Source organism: Cyclopterus lumpus, chromosome 23, assembly GCF_009769545.1.
Source record: "Cyclopterus lumpus isolate fCycLum1 chromosome 23, fCycLum1.pri, whole genome shotgun sequence".
Lineage (NCBI taxonomy): Eukaryota > Metazoa > Chordata > Actinopteri > Perciformes > Cyclopteridae > Cyclopterus > Cyclopterus lumpus.
Window position 1 is genome coordinate 12,611,906 of NC_046988.1, and position 17,297 is coordinate 12,629,202.

Consider the following 17,297-nt stretch of genomic DNA (forward strand, 5'->3'; position numbering starts at 1 on the left):
ATCCTCCCTCACACGATTTCTTCTTTTGCTCTTTTGTTGTTGTTGTTGTTAAGCTGCTCTTTGTTAACTTCTCCCTGTGTCTCATCAACAACATTCAAGTCTGTGAAGACAGCCACAAAATAATGTTGGAGAGTATAACATTGCATCTGCTTCTCTTTTGTCTCCCTTTCATTCTCCATGCTTGGTAGATCTAAGTGGAAACTGGCCCAGACACTGTACCTTTGTTCTTCTTTCCTCACATTCATCCATTCATTTGGTCCATTGCATTAATGTCAATTAAACCGCCCAGTATATGAACACAACCAACTGTACTTGAACATACTACATACATATAGAGTCTGCAGCCCACTAGTGGCGTTGTGAGGCTGTACGTAGGATCAGCGGTGCTTTTGAGCTAAATGCTAACACCTAGCAGGTGTAATGTTTACAATCTTCAACCCTCTTTAGCTTTATTAGAGGCTGGTGGCTATTTGTTTTGTTGCAGGTTATTGGACAAATACAATGTTGACCTGATGATGGTGCTAGAGGGAAAGTAGCCTATACGAGAGTCCTCTAGGTCCTCATCAGAGAGGTGTGTGTGTAGGCTCTGTGTAGCCATCCTCGTACCTCCAATTACCACGACAATGGTAGTGTAGCGCGTGTCAGACAGTAAAAAAACAGCACTACCAGGTGTCCTTGGTGGATGCAGCGGTCCGGTTTCACGGCCATACGGGAGGATTAATGACGCAAACTAGTGAACATATATTTTTAAAAAACATATTTCAATTAACAATCAACCAAATCTTTACGATAGCTAAACGCTGCAACGTGTGCAGTAACACAGAACATCCAATACCGGGTCCATTAGTGACGTGGTGATGCGACCCGTCCCTCGCAGAGGTGACCGGGAGGGTATTTCAGCCTGCAGCGGCTGCAGGTGGCGTCATCTACATTTAATGCATCAATAATGACCCTTTCGGTTGCGTCCGGGGGAGCCGCTCCCCGCACAGGAACACAGAAGTGGACGGATGTGGAGACGGTTTTCTTTGTGGGGATTTGTGCGGCGCTTTTCAATGGAAGCTCTCCTGCTGTGCGCCACCCTTGAGCGATGGGCCACTGCAGTGTTGTGTACTTTGGGGCGGCCAGAACTGCAGTTTTCACATCAATGTGCATTTGTGAGTGTGTGTGTGTGTGTGTGTGTGTGTGTGTTCAGTTTTCTGACTGACAGGCGAGATGATTCAATTTGTCCCAGGCATACAGAGCATTGTGAGTGGCTTGTGTTCCGCCAATGTCAACGTGGGGGAGATGTACTGTGTGTGTATAATCCTCATGCACACACCATATCTGTGTGTGTCTGTGGGGAGTGCATTGTGTATTTCCTTCAATTCTTGTGAGCTGATCTGTTTTCCTGCCATGGCTAGAGCTCAGGACAAGGTCGCATTAACACTGAGACACACACACACACACACAAATCTTGCTTCTTAATCCTCTTTTAGCAAGCGAGGCCCACCTGTTCGGTAACATCTGCATTGACGCCATTTAACAAGCGATGCAGGGGTTACTCTTTAGTTATAGATACATTGTGTGGTTATTCTGTGTGTACCACCTTATTGTTCCCCTGATTTCTCCATCTTTGATCTGACACCTAAAAGCCCGGCCTTCTGATTGCACCGCTGTTACCTGGCAGACAAGAGAGAGAAACATCGACCCCCCCCTCTCTCTCCTCACATTTGTTCGGTAAACAACAACGCGAGTTAGCGCGACCTCGGTGACTGATTGGGCCTTCTTCAACGTCCCGCCTCTCTGCTGCAGTGCTCTACCCTAATGCATCATTTGGGATAATTGGCCTGGAAAGACGGGATAATCAGACAGATTGGTCTAAGAGAAAAAAGCTAAATGCGCTGGTGGAAAGACATTGCGACGATGCACGCGGAATGGCCGGCGGTTGTAGGTGTGATCTGTGTGATTGCAAGTAACGGCTACATAAATATTCACATATAGCAGGGAGGAGGGTGGAGAAGCTGCGGAATTATTGGATCGGTCGGCAAAATATCTGTGTTGATTATGGAGTGGGAAGTGCACTGATTACCGAGGAAGGGGAGGAATTTGTGTGAGTTTGTCTCACATAGATCCAATCGACAGTCCCCTCTGGGTGACTCACATCAACTTCCCTTATTTCCAGGAAGTCTCTCTCTCTCTCTCTCTCTTGTATGTACATACAGACACAGACTCTCTTTTTTCTCCTCTGGTTATTTTCCTTTTTCATTGCAGGGATTGCCTGGCTTCACTGTCATAACTGATTTGTTTCCTACTGCACCATAAGCTGAACAAAATAAATAAATATAAAACTCTCAATAAATGCTCCAAACCGGTTCCATCCCTTTTTTTTCCCCAGCGAGGGCCTCATCTCACATCTCATCTCGCTGAGCTGCAAAGTATTGACTCTGGTACTGAAATAACATTGATCTTTGTTACATAAATAATGACATTTTTTTCTTCGCACAGACGCAATAAAAGTTTTCAATATTCTCAATATCCCCAAGCAAAAGAAAACGAAGGTCTAAAATAAACGGAGACATGAGATTAGATGTATTAGTTGTATTTTCTGTAACTCTTTCACAAAATGCAACTAGGCCTTACTGTATTATTAAAAAAGGTTCACATTTTGACCAAATATCTTTATCATTTAATGTTGTGTGGTCATTTTGGGGGTTGCAATGTTAAAAAGAAACATAAAACATGTCAAACTCAAGTATATTAGTGTTGGAGGGACACAGTCTGTTTGACACACCTGTGGGGCTGGTTAGAGTCGTTTGAGTAAAATAATAGTAAAAACAAATATCAACTAATTTATTTGTATAGCACTGAATGTATAAATGACTTGAGACAAAAAAAAGTAAATACATTTTCACTAAATATAGATATATTCTATTATATATTATATTAAATATCTGTAGGAATGGGAATACAGCATTTCACTATTGGCTCTTTTTCTGTGGCAGTACATTGTGAGAATAGATGAAAAGAGTCCTACAGTGACACTTGTGCATACACACAAACACATTCAGACAAGTACACGCACACAACATTACACACTGCCACAAACACCAACAGCGTGTCATTTCAGGGCGTGCTAAGAAGCCTCGCCATCATCATAAACATGCAATTACCAAAAATGGTACGGATGTTGCATCACGCAAAGCTGCACACCCCAAATACGCCAACACACTAAGACATGTGTATGGGAAGGTGTTGGTTGGGTTTAATAGGGTCTAGTCATCTCTGCACACACATTTGTAAAAAAAAAAATATATATATATATATGTGTGTGTATACATACACACACACACACGCACACACACTGAAAGGCCAGGCCTGCTCATGGGTGTCACCAGAATATGACTGGTTATGAGTCACGCCTAAAGCAGAACGGTTCACTATGACATGGCGTGGGATGTGAAATCTGTTGTCATGGCGAGAAGAAATAGGAAGAAACAGAGCGAACTTGAAATGACATGAAATGTACGAATGTGGTAACTAGTGGAAACTAACGTCCATGAAATACTCTTAACTCAGGGTCCACTTTCTGGCTACAGAGCTTTCTCTTAGTTATCTTTTTTCATTTTAATGTCAACTTTACTTATTTTTTATTGTTTTGACTGGTCTTTGGTTTGCAACAATGTGATTAATCAAAATAGTAAGAAGAAAAAAAATATCTGACCCTCAATATCTTTTCTTTTTATGAAAACCACCCCATTCACTTTCTATGGGACGTCATTCTGGGACAGTATGCAGGGCAGTCACCTGTTGTAGATGTACCGTTTCATGCTTCGTGAATGTGCCGCGCCACATGTTTATGTGCTTCTCTAAATTGTCGTGGGTGTGTTTTCAAAAAAAGCATTGTCCTCATGATCCTTAATAAAGTATGTTCAATGTGTTAACCATCACTTATTTTAATTGGGTCATCAGCGATCTTTGCAAAAACAGACCTCACAAACACTCACAAATTAGTCCACTTACCTTCCAACATCCTCTCAACAGCAGACGAGGTCATGCGGTTCTATTTAACAGTGTGAATTGACTTGTTTATGATTAGGAAAAGACCATAGTTATAGTAGTATGTGACGTGGTTACGTACTCATTTTATAAAAATAATCTTCAAATAACTAAATGTGTTGACTTTTGGTTTCACACGGCCTTCTGGGTGAGAATCCTGTTCCAACCACGGCGACCTCCTTCCTTCGTTTTGTCGCTCTTTATTCTACGTCTCTGACTTCCTCCGTTGCTCCATCAATAAGCAGCGTGGGCCTGCTGTCCCGTCAGGCTTTCCTTTCCATGGGGTTGTTTTACCACAAACAAGTTGTTATGATGTAACTGCGATCCACAAATGCAATTATTCAGCTGGGTTTTAATAGGAAATGGCCGTGAAATGTGTTTGTATCCATATTCGTGCAGATGTCTGAACGAAAAAACCTTTCCCCAAAAGAAAGTGTTCAAAAGCCGCCGAGGCCTAAGCGGAGAACAAACCCGATGAAAGACCACCTTTCTTTGTGATCGAGGGCCGTGAGAGACGGATGGAAGGAGACAAGAGAGCGCCGCGACTCCCTGACAGCTGGGGTTGTTTGCGGAAACCTGAGGAACGGGAGGCGGGATCAGCTTTCCAAACAAGGGGGTTTCAGCACAACAGGTGACAGCCATGCCTTGTGCATACCATCTATATTCTCTCGCCCCCCCCCCCCCCCCCGTCCCCCCACACACACACTCTGCAGCTGTATCGAGGTTTATCCTCTTATCTGATCGGTTGAACAATGGGTGAGGGGAGAGGAAAAAGGAGGGTCGGGGGGAACAAACAAAAAGAGTTTGTTTGGAGAAGGGGGGGAAAAAGTTCACGTGGGAGAAGAAAAATTTAACCAATTGCACAAAAATATCAAAGCTATTCTAAACCGTAAGCTGGGAAATGGACCAAAACAGACAAAAGAGAGAATGTTAAGAGACTTTGCCACATGGGGAGAAAAATAAAGGAATAGCTAAAGTTAGAAGGAGGCCTGGGGGTGTTGTTGACATGCAGGGTGGCTGTCTATGCCTCATTGTCCACCCCATCTGTCTTGCTTTATCTCTGCTTACAACCCCCTTAGCTTCGCTATACCTCCTCCTCCTCCTCCTCCTCCTCCTCCTCCTCCTCCTCCTCCTCCTCCTCCTCCTCCTCCTCCTCCTCCATGTGCTTCCCTCCCCCCGTTCAGTCAGCTTACACCCTCCATTGTGCCATGGTCAGTCCCTCCCCGCACGCTGGCAGGCGACCAGGGAGCTTCCACCCGCAGCAACTGGTGGCATTGTTCACACGCGTGACGCACATACATGCACAGTTGCCTGCTTGGTCCGCAATGCACACAAACTCGCTCATAATGTGAGCATCTGCCGGGCACCGGAGGCATAAATCAGAAAACGCATTGACACACATGCTGTTTGGGGCCTTAGTCTCCTTCCTTCATAGTTGAATAGTCAGTGAGCTGATGGAGAGAAAATTAAATACCAAAAGTATTAAAAATACTGAACAGGTTATATATTACGCTGATTAAAAGAAAGTAAAAGAAAAAACAGCAATGTATATAGTATTATTCGCTGTCTCCTGCTTTCTCAGCGACACACGCGGGAACAATGCTCAGACACCTGCAGCGTATAGGGTGACTCATAAATAAAGCTGTGGTACACAGAGGGAAGATAAACACTGTTTTGGATGTTGGTGAAGTGCAGTGATGCGGGAGAGGAAGGTTGACTATTTCTCTTTGAACAGGTCGTGTTGTTGGCAGCGACCATGCTCCTTTGTTTTGCTCCCATATTGAATTTTCTGGGGGAAAAAAATCTTGTAAAAACACCCTCAGTGCGGATACTTCGGGACGAAATTTTTGTTGAGCGGGTTCGTTCCGTGGAGGCTCGGATGGCCGCGGACTGCGCGGTTCCCAGGAGAAAGAGATGTGCACAGCAACACATTCAACACGATGCTCGGCACGTGCACATACACACACACACACACACGCACACACACACACACACACACTCTGACTCACACGGGCTCGTTGTGAAATACGCAAAAAAGGCTTCGGATATTTGCAGACAGTCGTGCTCTCGCTCACGTCCTCTCCGACGGCCCAAGTGAAGGCACAAGTGACGCCGCGTCTCAAGTCGTTCCTTCTTCACACAGTTCTTTAGTCATGTTCATCATAAAAGGGGGAAACTTCCACCAGTTCACGGGCTCGTGCCCTTTTCTGTTTTACCGATACTCACTTTCCTGTTCATTCGGAGACAAAACGGACAAATGATTACATTCTGCAAACTGTCGTATCCCAAAATGTCCCTATAGATCATGATATTATGGGTTTTACTTATTCAAATACTCCACAACAATAATTATTTATGATATTTATGATATATGTGGTGTCACATGAAGAGCGCTGTAACAGTTCACATCCCTGAATTTGAAGGTTCCCTGAGTTCTAGACGTCTGGTAGTGCCGAGGAAGGAAATGCACTCACAGCTTTTGTTACCCCTCAAGAATAAACAAAATGCATTTTTATGAACTAATAGTCAACATAACTTGAAGGTAGCCAGAATAGTTTGTGGCCAGTAACAACAATGTTACCTACAGAATAATCCATAGGTTAGCCAATAGCTGGTGGCTAACAAGCCCCCGATTCTTCTCTGTTCATTGTGACATGCAACATATCCAGTGTGTGCATTCACTTTGCATATTTGTCATGAATGTTAGTAGCACCGGTGGAAATGTGCAAATAAGGGAGTGCTCACAGCATGCAAATAAGCTGAGTGGTTATTGCCAGCAAAAGCAAAATCAAACAACAAAGCTACAGAGTCCACAGTCACCGTCTCTCACTCTATTGTGACATGTCGCCGCAGGTTTTCGCTGCTTCAAAACGTAACGTGCCTCGAGTCTTTGTTGCGCTTTACTTGAGTTTTCTTTGTCACATAGTGCTGAAATAAGTAAGTTAGCACATGCTGTACACTTATGAATACATATCATGCTATTGCAAAGACACACGAGTCCTGTTATAAAGCACATATAAACAACAGATCCTTGCCTCCATTTGCACAGATTAGGACACACACGGACAACACACACGCGTGTACATGGACAACACACGCGTGTATACATGGACAACACACACACATGTACATGGACAACACACATGCGTATACATGGACAACACACACGTGTATACATGGACAACACACGCGCGTACATGGACAACACACACGTGTGTACATGGACAACACACACGCGTGTACATGGACAACACACACGTGTTTACATGGACAACACACGCACATGTACATGGACAACACACACGCGTATACATGGACAACACACACGCGTGTACATGAACAACACACACGCGTATCCATGGACAACACACACACGTATCCATGGACAACACACACACGTATCCATGGACAACACACACGTATCCATGGACAACACACACGTATCCATGGACAACACACGCGCGTGTACATGGACAACACACGCGCGTGTACATGGACAACACACACACGTATCCATGGACAACACACACACGTATCCATGGACAACACACACGCGTGTACATGGACAACACACACGCGTGTACATGGACAACACACACACACGCGTGTCCACCGTCTGACATCTAGTTTGCCGATACGTAAAAGAGAGTGCACTCTCTCCTCCCACCCACCCAATAATTTAATAGAATCAAAAAGTAGGCCAAGGATATGCAGTCGCAGTCAAAGACTGCTTTCATGTCCCAGCATGCCACTGCAGTTTACACAGTGGAACAAGGAAGGAGGAAGGAGGAAGAGAAGGGGAATGGAGACAAACAAGAATAAAGTACCAACTGTACAGAGGAGCTTTTGTATTCTACCTCAAACTGCAGACTAAGCCAAGTCACTCATTTATTCTTATTGGATAATTTAATCATGTATTTCATGTTAGGAATAAGGAGTATAAAAGAGGGGGACCCAGGGGAATTTGATCATTGAAATCCATATAAAAGATAATACAATTATTTCTTTAAATCCCAATTAACTGATAATTAGAACTTCCTGTGTTATGTATTCAGAAGCCTGTTGTGGTCACAGTGGCCTGTATTTAACATTTCCAAGAAAACCAAAATCTGTTGTGTCCTTTCAGTGTGTGCACCGTGGATGTTCTGTGTGTTGGCTAAGTGAACGATGGCAGGATGTAGGATGTGAACCACTGCTGTTTTAGCCCAGAGTGAGCTTCAGTACCAATAGCCACGTGAAAATAGAAATGTGCGAGGAAGGACGGAGAGAAAGAAACAAGAAGACCGGGGGGGGAGAAACTGATGCCGTTTGTTGAGGTCAGCACTTCTTTGCGGGGAGTGTTATGGCTTTTCACAAAATTGATGCACTCGACGCTTCCAAAACAACCCCTGCTGGTGGCTGTGGAGTCCTGGAGGAGCCCGAAGCGGGGGCACGCTGAGGGAGAGCGGACAGGGAAGAAAAGAAAAAGATGAGAGCGGAGAACAATTTCACAGAGAGACGGTGAGGAGGAGAGTGCCGGAGAGACGTGGAGGGAGGGGAAAGAAAAGCAGAAGAGACGACTTGAATAGGAAAGGGTAGAGCAGATGTTTCCCGTATGAAAGTATTACGAGTTGAATCACACCGTGAGTGGAGCGCACTGGTTTGCTTACATCACGCCAGCGTGTATATATCAGCATACACTTTCCCTTCATCCCTCTGTGGATGTGCTCCATCAATGGGTACCTGTGTGTGCGATCCAAGGCACAAAAGCGGTCTGTTTTTCTGAGTCCGGCAGCATGTGAGTGCACGTGACACGGGCATGCCTGTGCACGCGTGTATCTTCCCCCACGTGCTCGTGTATCTTCCCCCACGTGCTCGTCTCGAGTCTGTTATTTAAAGTCTGTGCGAGGAACGGCAAGATAGCTTCTTCCTCCGCCGTGCACTTGTGTGTGGGTGTAGTTTATGTCCCCCCCCCCCCCCCCCCCCCTACCCCCCACTCCCCGACACAAGTAGGTCAGCAGAGAGCGCATGGCGGCCCTGGTATGCGTGGCGTGGGTCCAACCCATTCCAGCCGAGCCTTCACTAAATCCGACAAGAACCGGGCTGAGTGAAGGCGGAGAGGTTGTAGCACATATCTCCCTCCACCACACCCCGACAGCTGTGATGGGGGTGGTGGAGTGTGTGTGTGTGTGTGTGTGTGCGCGTGTGTGTGTGTTACTAACGTATTGTTTTTATCTTTCTGCCTCTGTCTATCACCCACCTTCCCTTTGCTTCCGCGGCCGTGATAAGTCTCTTCTTTGGGTCGTGTTGAAAGCTGTAAGAAACTGTAAGTAAGCTGCATACTCCATACATCGTCTCCTTTTTTATTTTTCTCTTTGTCTGCCTCGCTCCCTCCGTGGTATCAATAAGGGATAATGGATCCACCTCATCAGTCAAACATGTGGGTGTCTCCAATATTTCTTCCCGTTAAAATGATTACCGACAAAAGGTCCCCTCCCTGGGGCTTCTCTCTCGTCATCATCTTTTATTCCCACACTTCTGATTTGCAGACAGTGTCCTCCAGCTACCGCACGTCTGTCTCCAGGTACCTCTGAAAAAGCACTATAACGCTGAACTGGCAGCCCCTCAAATGGTTTACGGTCACTGCTGATGATCTAAAGTAGCAGGAGGAGACGATAATGGACTGTACACAGCAACATGAGTTACACCTCCTTCTATCTGCATCCTTCTCCTTGCTGTCCCATATATAACTGTACCATAAGCCAGAGTTATATTCTCCACAGAGGCAATTTCACACACGCAGCCGGTACTGAAGTCAGTTCAACCTAACTTTTCCCCTTTTTCCATAACCCATAACTTCTCTGATGAAAAGCTGAATATGCTAAGCTGGATGGGTATCTACTACTGGCTAGTAATATTTGAGCATTTTATAATTTTAAGGATAATCTTCATAAAATATCTACGGCTTTGACAGTGCTGCTGTGGCTGAGGCCGCGCTCAGACCAACAGTAGCCCTGTATGAGAAATTGCGGCCTCACTCATTTCAATGAGTGCAACTTCATCCGGCCAAACACTGCGGTGGCCAATCAAATACATGCAGGATTCCTCTGGTTGCAATGAGAAGTCCAACTTTATAGAAGTCTATGTGAAAATGACCCGACTTCCGTCTTGATTTATTCCCTCAGTAAACATTCAAGACTTACAGCATGATGTTCATTTAGTAAATAATAAACCTTGTGAAGGCAATAAACCTAGAAGGAGGTGGGGTCGAAATGCCGAACACGAGGCTTCGAAACAAACGTCACCTGTAGCTATGTGTCCCTCGTTTATGAACAAGACGGAAACATGGATGCTTGCTAACATAACAGCTGATCGTGTCAGACGTGGGGATGTGGGAGGCAGGAATTCTGGAAGCATCAGTAGCCATTCGGTGGAGGCAAGATCCAACAAGATGAATCACACCCAGTCAAAAATGGGAAAAGGAACATCCTGATTGGCTAAAAAGAGTCAGGGTATAAGGGTATCTTAAAGAGTGATTATGTATCTAGAGCAGGGCTCCGCCATATGTGCTCACAGAACCGGGGTCACCATGCATAAGTGTAATTATTTATCCAATTCCATGTGTATCTTTCATGCTGAAGTGTTGTATGTGTAATGAGTAACATATTAGTCCCGTAGGGAAATTAGTCACAGTTACTCATTAAGCGGACGGTCTTATATGGGTCACGGCTGTTTTTGCACGTTAACTGTTTTACCGCTGCTTTCTCATTCATATCTCACAGGAGTCAGAGTATCACCCGGGGGCATAGACCGACTCTGCGTGTGTGTGTGTGTGTGTGTGTGTGTGCACCAGTTAAACTCTGTAACGTTTGGAGTCAACAAGAAACAGTCCTGTCGTCACTCGGGGGAAACTGTTTCTATTTCAAGCCTCATGCGTGTAAAGACATAGCTCCTAATCATACTTTGATAACTGATATGATGCTATCTGTATATATTCAGAAGAACGGTGTGTTCCTGTGTGAGATGTGAGTGTTTTTTTACGACTGGTCCCTTCACTTACTATCCCCATGTTGTGGTGAAGTTGCAAGGCCAGTGTGCGTGTTTACCCCCTGTTTGTGTGTCTGCTTTTGTAGATGTGTGCGTGATTAAGCCTTGTTCCCTTTTTCTAGTAGGAACAGTGCGATCTGTACATCGTACGCCCGTGTGTTTGTGCTAACACTGTTACGCTTGACTGAGGGTGTTTTGAACAGAGTGTGTGTGTGTGTGTTGTGTGTGTGTGTTGTCTGTCTCACAGCTGTGTTCATCGTGGTGGAGAAGAGCCACAGATCTTCCTGTCAGCTGTCTTCTTTCTTGCACACTCAGTGCATTTCCGCTCAGTTCTCAATCAAACTCGCCTTTATCTTTTTTAAATAACATATCTGTCTTTCACACACTCTTTCTGTTTATCCCTCTTTGTGCTTCACATTTTCCACTATTGGTTTCTCGATCACCCCAATTTATTCCTGCATCTAATCTCTAATTCCCTCTAATACCTGATCTCACCCTTTGGATTATCATGCATCTGCTCATGAACAGGAACATAAACAGGAAGCAGCTGAGGCGCTGTGTTTTCTTGATGTTCTCCTGTCAGTTTCTCAGAAAGACGAGACCAAACCACCAGAAGCGAAAGCCAACGTCACCACCGAGCGTACGGTGAAATGCGCACGGCGCAGCAGGCCCGATCGCGTGGTTGGAGGCTAGCTAGCAGGCTGCGTCGTGTTCGCGAGCAGCCGGGGCTTTAAATGAACGCGTGCACATTTTTTTTCAGAAGGAAATGATGCGAAACTGGGTCGAGCTTTTTCTTCTGCTGCTGAGCTGAGGCGTGGTTTCCAAGGAATTCTGGTGGTTCACATCAGAATTACAGTCTTGAAAAATGAACGCAAGAGCGGTTTGATATCGAAAGTTCCTCTGTCGTTTATATACGCAGGGTTCAAACTAAATCAATCTGCTCATGCATGTGTGTGTGTGTGTGTGTGTGTGTGTTGGTGTGTGTGTGTGCGGTCACACCTCATGCAGAGGGCCTCTTGCTGAGCCCAAATGCTGGGCTATATTTAGACGGCTGGTTTTTCTCTCTCTTCCTCTCCCTCCGCGTGGTTGAGAGTGTTGCCTGCTGGTTGGGAGAGGCCGACCACAGGAATATGTTGCCTCAGTGTCTGACCGCCGACTTTTCAGATAACCATATGTTGGGAGAGCACAAACGCATGAAGACATCAGCGGTGGTTGTGGCCCGTTAGCTTATCGTTAGGACGCAAGAGCTTGTTGATATCACTGCTCCTGGTTAGAAACATAGTATGGGACAGACATGAGAAGCATAAACACAGTTTCAATTTGTTTCTCTAAAAGAGATGCTAAGTGGGGGGAGGCTGCTGCTTCCAGATGTTCAGTGTTCATCGACATCGAGACGTGTAATATGAGAAGGGTCGCCTAATTTCTTCATTATTGACCTGCCAGATATTTCCCTGAAGAGTTAGTGGAGACCAAAGTAGAGATTTAAGGAGAGTGAATACTGGACGTCTTCGTCTTGAGGTCAAAAACATGACGTGAATGCTAATGTTCTATACATTTATAAGATGATGATGTGACAATGTTGTGTTCACAGCTTGTTCTGTCCCCTCACACGAAATAACTCTTAATACCGCTTCAACAATACTACCGATTTAAGTAACCGTTGTTAGGTTTCCGTATCGCAGCTTCAACATTGAGACATCATGTTGTGTATCGGCGGCGTCTTTAAATACGACGATTCCCTGACACTTTCATCGCTAAGAAGAAAGAAGCCCAACGGGAGTTGAGAATCAGAGCTGTGGCAAACTATAAATGTCTTGTTGTTGCAATTTGGCTCCAAACAGCTTGCTGTGCTCACTGAATTCCTCTAAAGTTGACCCGGGATCTAAAAAACAATCTGACTTGCATGGCTGAACGTTTTATTCCGTTTGTGCAGCTTGTTTCTCACTGAAACGTTCATCGGGAGCCATCTGACTTCTCTTCCTACGTTTGAAGAAGCAGATGCTCGTCTTTTAAACGGGTGATTCAACCAAAAGCCCATCCAAGCCTCGGAAGGGCTCCAAGAATCAGTCCCTTATACAGATCTTATACTTTAGGACTTTAGGACTTTTCTCATGGACACACTAACACATGAGTCCAGCAAACACAAGGGTGCAATATACAGAGACACGCTGCACCACGTGATTCCCACCGAGAGCCCTCACCTTACCCCAATAAGGCCCTTTGCCAGACCCTGGAATGAATTCCTCTGCTAAGGGTGTGTGAGCTGCTAGATGACACCGGCAGCTTGGAGAAAGGAGGGATAAAGATAGATGGAGGACGGGGTGGCATAGAGGGTATGGAGGAGGGGAGAGACGGAGGGGCCGAGGAAATGATATGAGAAGAACCTGGGGGGAAAAAGACGACATAGCCTGAGAGGGAGATAAAGAGGGTGACTAATGAGAGGGTCTATTTTGGTGTAAAGCGAGGAGAGAGGACATGGGGAAGTTGCTGATAGATAGACTGTGAAGAGACACAAATGAGAAGAGATGCTCGGACTTCACTTTCTTTTAGTTGCCGTAAAAAACTTCACACAATGCGAGGCCTGACTGGTTAGTTTGTAAAGGTATACCGTGTGGCAGCACCACACACAAGCTGTAAAACACACTTTAAATCCCATATTTATCTTGTATTAACACACAATTCAGAGGCAACACACGCAACAACTTATTCTCCAGAGATCACATGCTAGTGTTTGTCGGTCATAACTGCTGTCCGAGCGAGTTTCCTGCTCAAGATTGCACATTTCATTTCTTAAAGTATTCCGTATCCTCCAGCAGAGCAGTGTTAAGTACAAATGAGTGATGCAACACAGCTAATAAGCCACAATAATTTCATCCATTGTCCTCTAGTGTGACAGTGTCAACTATAGTCTCTATTACTGTCCCTTCAACCTCAATATCAGGCCACTAACTACCTTTACACAGGTTCCATACAACATAACTAGCTTCTTTATATATGCTAGTTTAAAAGACATATACAAATAATATCGTAGAAGTATGTGGTGCAAAAACTCAATACATGCATTTTACATTTTTGAAACAAAAGATTATGACAGAGTTTCTAGGAGTCAAATAGATCAACACAGTCTCACTCTACAACCTCTTGAAATGCTGAAGCTTGGCTCGTGGCCCTGTGCTTCCAACTATGGCGGCTGTTTCCAAAAGGAATCTGTGGTATATCCGTTTGCACTAAACAAAACACACCCCTCCTTCGGCCATTCCACCCAGCGTCAGCGACGTGGCCGGCCCAAGCTGGACGTCTTTGTCCCCACTGTCTTCTATTTCGTCCCATTGTCCCTGTATGGATGCATGGCAGGAAGGGTGTGTGCAGTTTGGGGGCAAAGCAGATGTCAAGGCTGGGGATGAATAATGCCCTGAGGGGAGGGAGGGGGGGAGGGAGATAGCGGGTATAGCCTCTAATACTCTGGAGACCCACACAGACAAGACAGGGATCTGTTTCAAAGAGGAATCAACTTGTCCCTGGCTTTCTGAACGACACACACACACACACACACACACACGCACACACACACGCACACATCAAGGATACTAACAAAAAGGAAACCGAGTGGAAAAACACACAGCTGTGGTTTTCAGTTGATCAGATCATGAAACATTTCATAAGAGTTTGAACCGGATATTTGCAGGGTAGGATTTCTGTTGTGGATTTTTGTGTTTCTACATTATAATAATTAAAAAAAAGCTAAATCAAAGGAGTTTTCTTTGTGAAGCTAAATGCCTGGCAACCCTCTTCATGCCTACACCCTGACTTTGAGAGGTGAGGCAAATCCGCAAAAGGGTTTTGTGACTAATGCAGCTGCAGCATAGCTTTTGTCCTTAAGCAGAGGAGCGCGCGCGCACACACACACACACACACACACACACACACACACTCTCTCTCTCTCTCTCTCTGCAGGAGGGCTACCCTGTCATCTAGCTGGCAATAAAGCGGGTCCCAGGTGTCTGGCTCCTCACACTGTCACTCACCATGCCTTTGTTACCATATTGCTTGTACACACTTGTTCAGACTCCGCGTACGTTAACGTGGTCACAGGCTCAGAGGGCAGAACTTACAGAACCTTCACGCTTTGTCAAAACATTTGAATTTTAACTGATTAAGCGGAAATTCAGTGGCACTGACGTAGTCATTCCATGTCATTACTGTATCAGCATCAGACTAAAAATGAGTTCACAATATTCTCCTTATCTCCCCTTCCAGAGCGTTCTACCTAACCCACCCATCTCTGCAGGGTGACCTCTGATGCTATGTGAGTGGGAGGGGAGGGCAGAACATATTACACTGCTGTTTCATCAGTGCCAAGCTGAAGAACTCCAATGCAATTTGATAACATATGCTGCGATGGAAATTGAATAAAATTAGTAGCGATTTCATTAGAATCGTAAGAATAGTTTTTTGCTGATGTTTTATATCTCTTAATTTGCATAAGGATTGTAGTGAAGTGCATAGATTGGCCTGCCTTAAGGAAATGTAAGTCGACTGAAGTATAAATCGACCCCGTAAAGGAACATTAATGTGAAGAAATCATCTCCCGTGTTCCGACGGCTATCAAATATTAATAATATCAAAATGATACGAGCTCATCATGTGTGTGTGTGTGTGTGCGTCGTGTTATTGTTGGATGGTTGTTTATTCACTTACCCCACACAGATGATATATTTTTCTGCAAAGAAACCACACTGGGAATCTTTGACCCGCTTCCACGGAGACCGAACAGGGACGTTGAGCAATAAGTTGCACAGAGATTATATAGGCTAAATATGACTAGTGTCTCGTTGTGTTTTACACAGACGGATTTAAATAATTGAAAACTACAATACCCACACTCCCCAGCTGTTAAGGCCCTTTGCTTGCCAGTGTTTGGAGAGTTAAAGCCCGACTTGATCACAACCCCAGTCCCTCCCTCCTCCTCCTCCTGCCCTCGGCTGCTGCTAAACCAGCTCTTCTCGTTCCATCCTTTGTCTGTGTGTCCAAACCAGCCAAATGTTTTTCTTTTTCCGTCTGCTGCAAAGCAACCTGGGGGATCGAGAGGGCTGCAAAAGATTGCAGTCTTAATCCAAACTCTGGGTTTTGCAGAGTCAGCTGGTTCAGGGAGGGTGCAGCGTTATGGTGCATATATATATATATGTGCAATAGCACAGTTAGCAGTATGTTGTGTTTTTTTGTTGGAATCCTCGCTCACGGTACCATCTGTCGCATCCCATCATTTAAGGAAGTGGAAGAGCTCCATTTGGAAAAAGAACGGAGCGCCGAGTTTGAGTCCAACTGTCCGATTGAACGTGAAGTGATTCGCTGATCAGAGCAGGAAACGCTCCTTTAAAGCAGCAAAAGGGCTTATGAAATGTTCCAGTTACCCAGCGACATCAACATTATTGACAGTCAGCCAGCCCGTCACTGAGACAGATTTGTCTTTAAAAAGAAAACGTTTTATGAATCAAAATGTTAACAACAGAGAAACTGTAGTAGGATAATGTGCTTATAGAATGTGGGACCGAAAATCTCTTTGTACACAACGTGCAGTTTACCGTCTCAGGGGGGGGGGGGGGGGGGGGGGGGTTGTATAGCTAAACTATACAATGAAAGTCTCTACCATTACATTTAAAAATGAATGTGTTTTGGATTAATAATTGAATAAAGTCATGATTTGAGTAATTAATGACAGCTCACAGGGGGGGATATGATGCCAAGATAGGAAATCTTTTATTACAGAGAAAAAAAACTTTTCTTCCAAAATATAGAAATCTGTACAACTTCCGCACAATCAATTTACATGAACTGTACAAATTTACAGCAGTTCATCACAACATACCCAAGGAAAATAAACTGAACACGATAAAGATGTACTGACATGAGATCACAAGATAGACAGCTTTTCTTCTTGGGTAAGCTCAGATTTTTTTGTCTATTTTCTGGTTTTTGTACGTAAATAGAAAAAAAAAAAAAAAAGAAAAAAAAAAAGGAACAAACTGAAAAGAAAATAAAGAAAGAAAAAAAAGAAAGAAAAAAGCAAAGGATACGTCTACACTTACAGATCATGGAAACTAATATTGTTTTTATTTATTTTTTTACCAAAACAACTTTGGTCCTTGCCAACACTCCCATCACAAATGGATTCACTTACGAAAAGCGGTATCCATGTTAAAAGATGAAATACAAAAAAGGAATAAATCTAAAAAAAC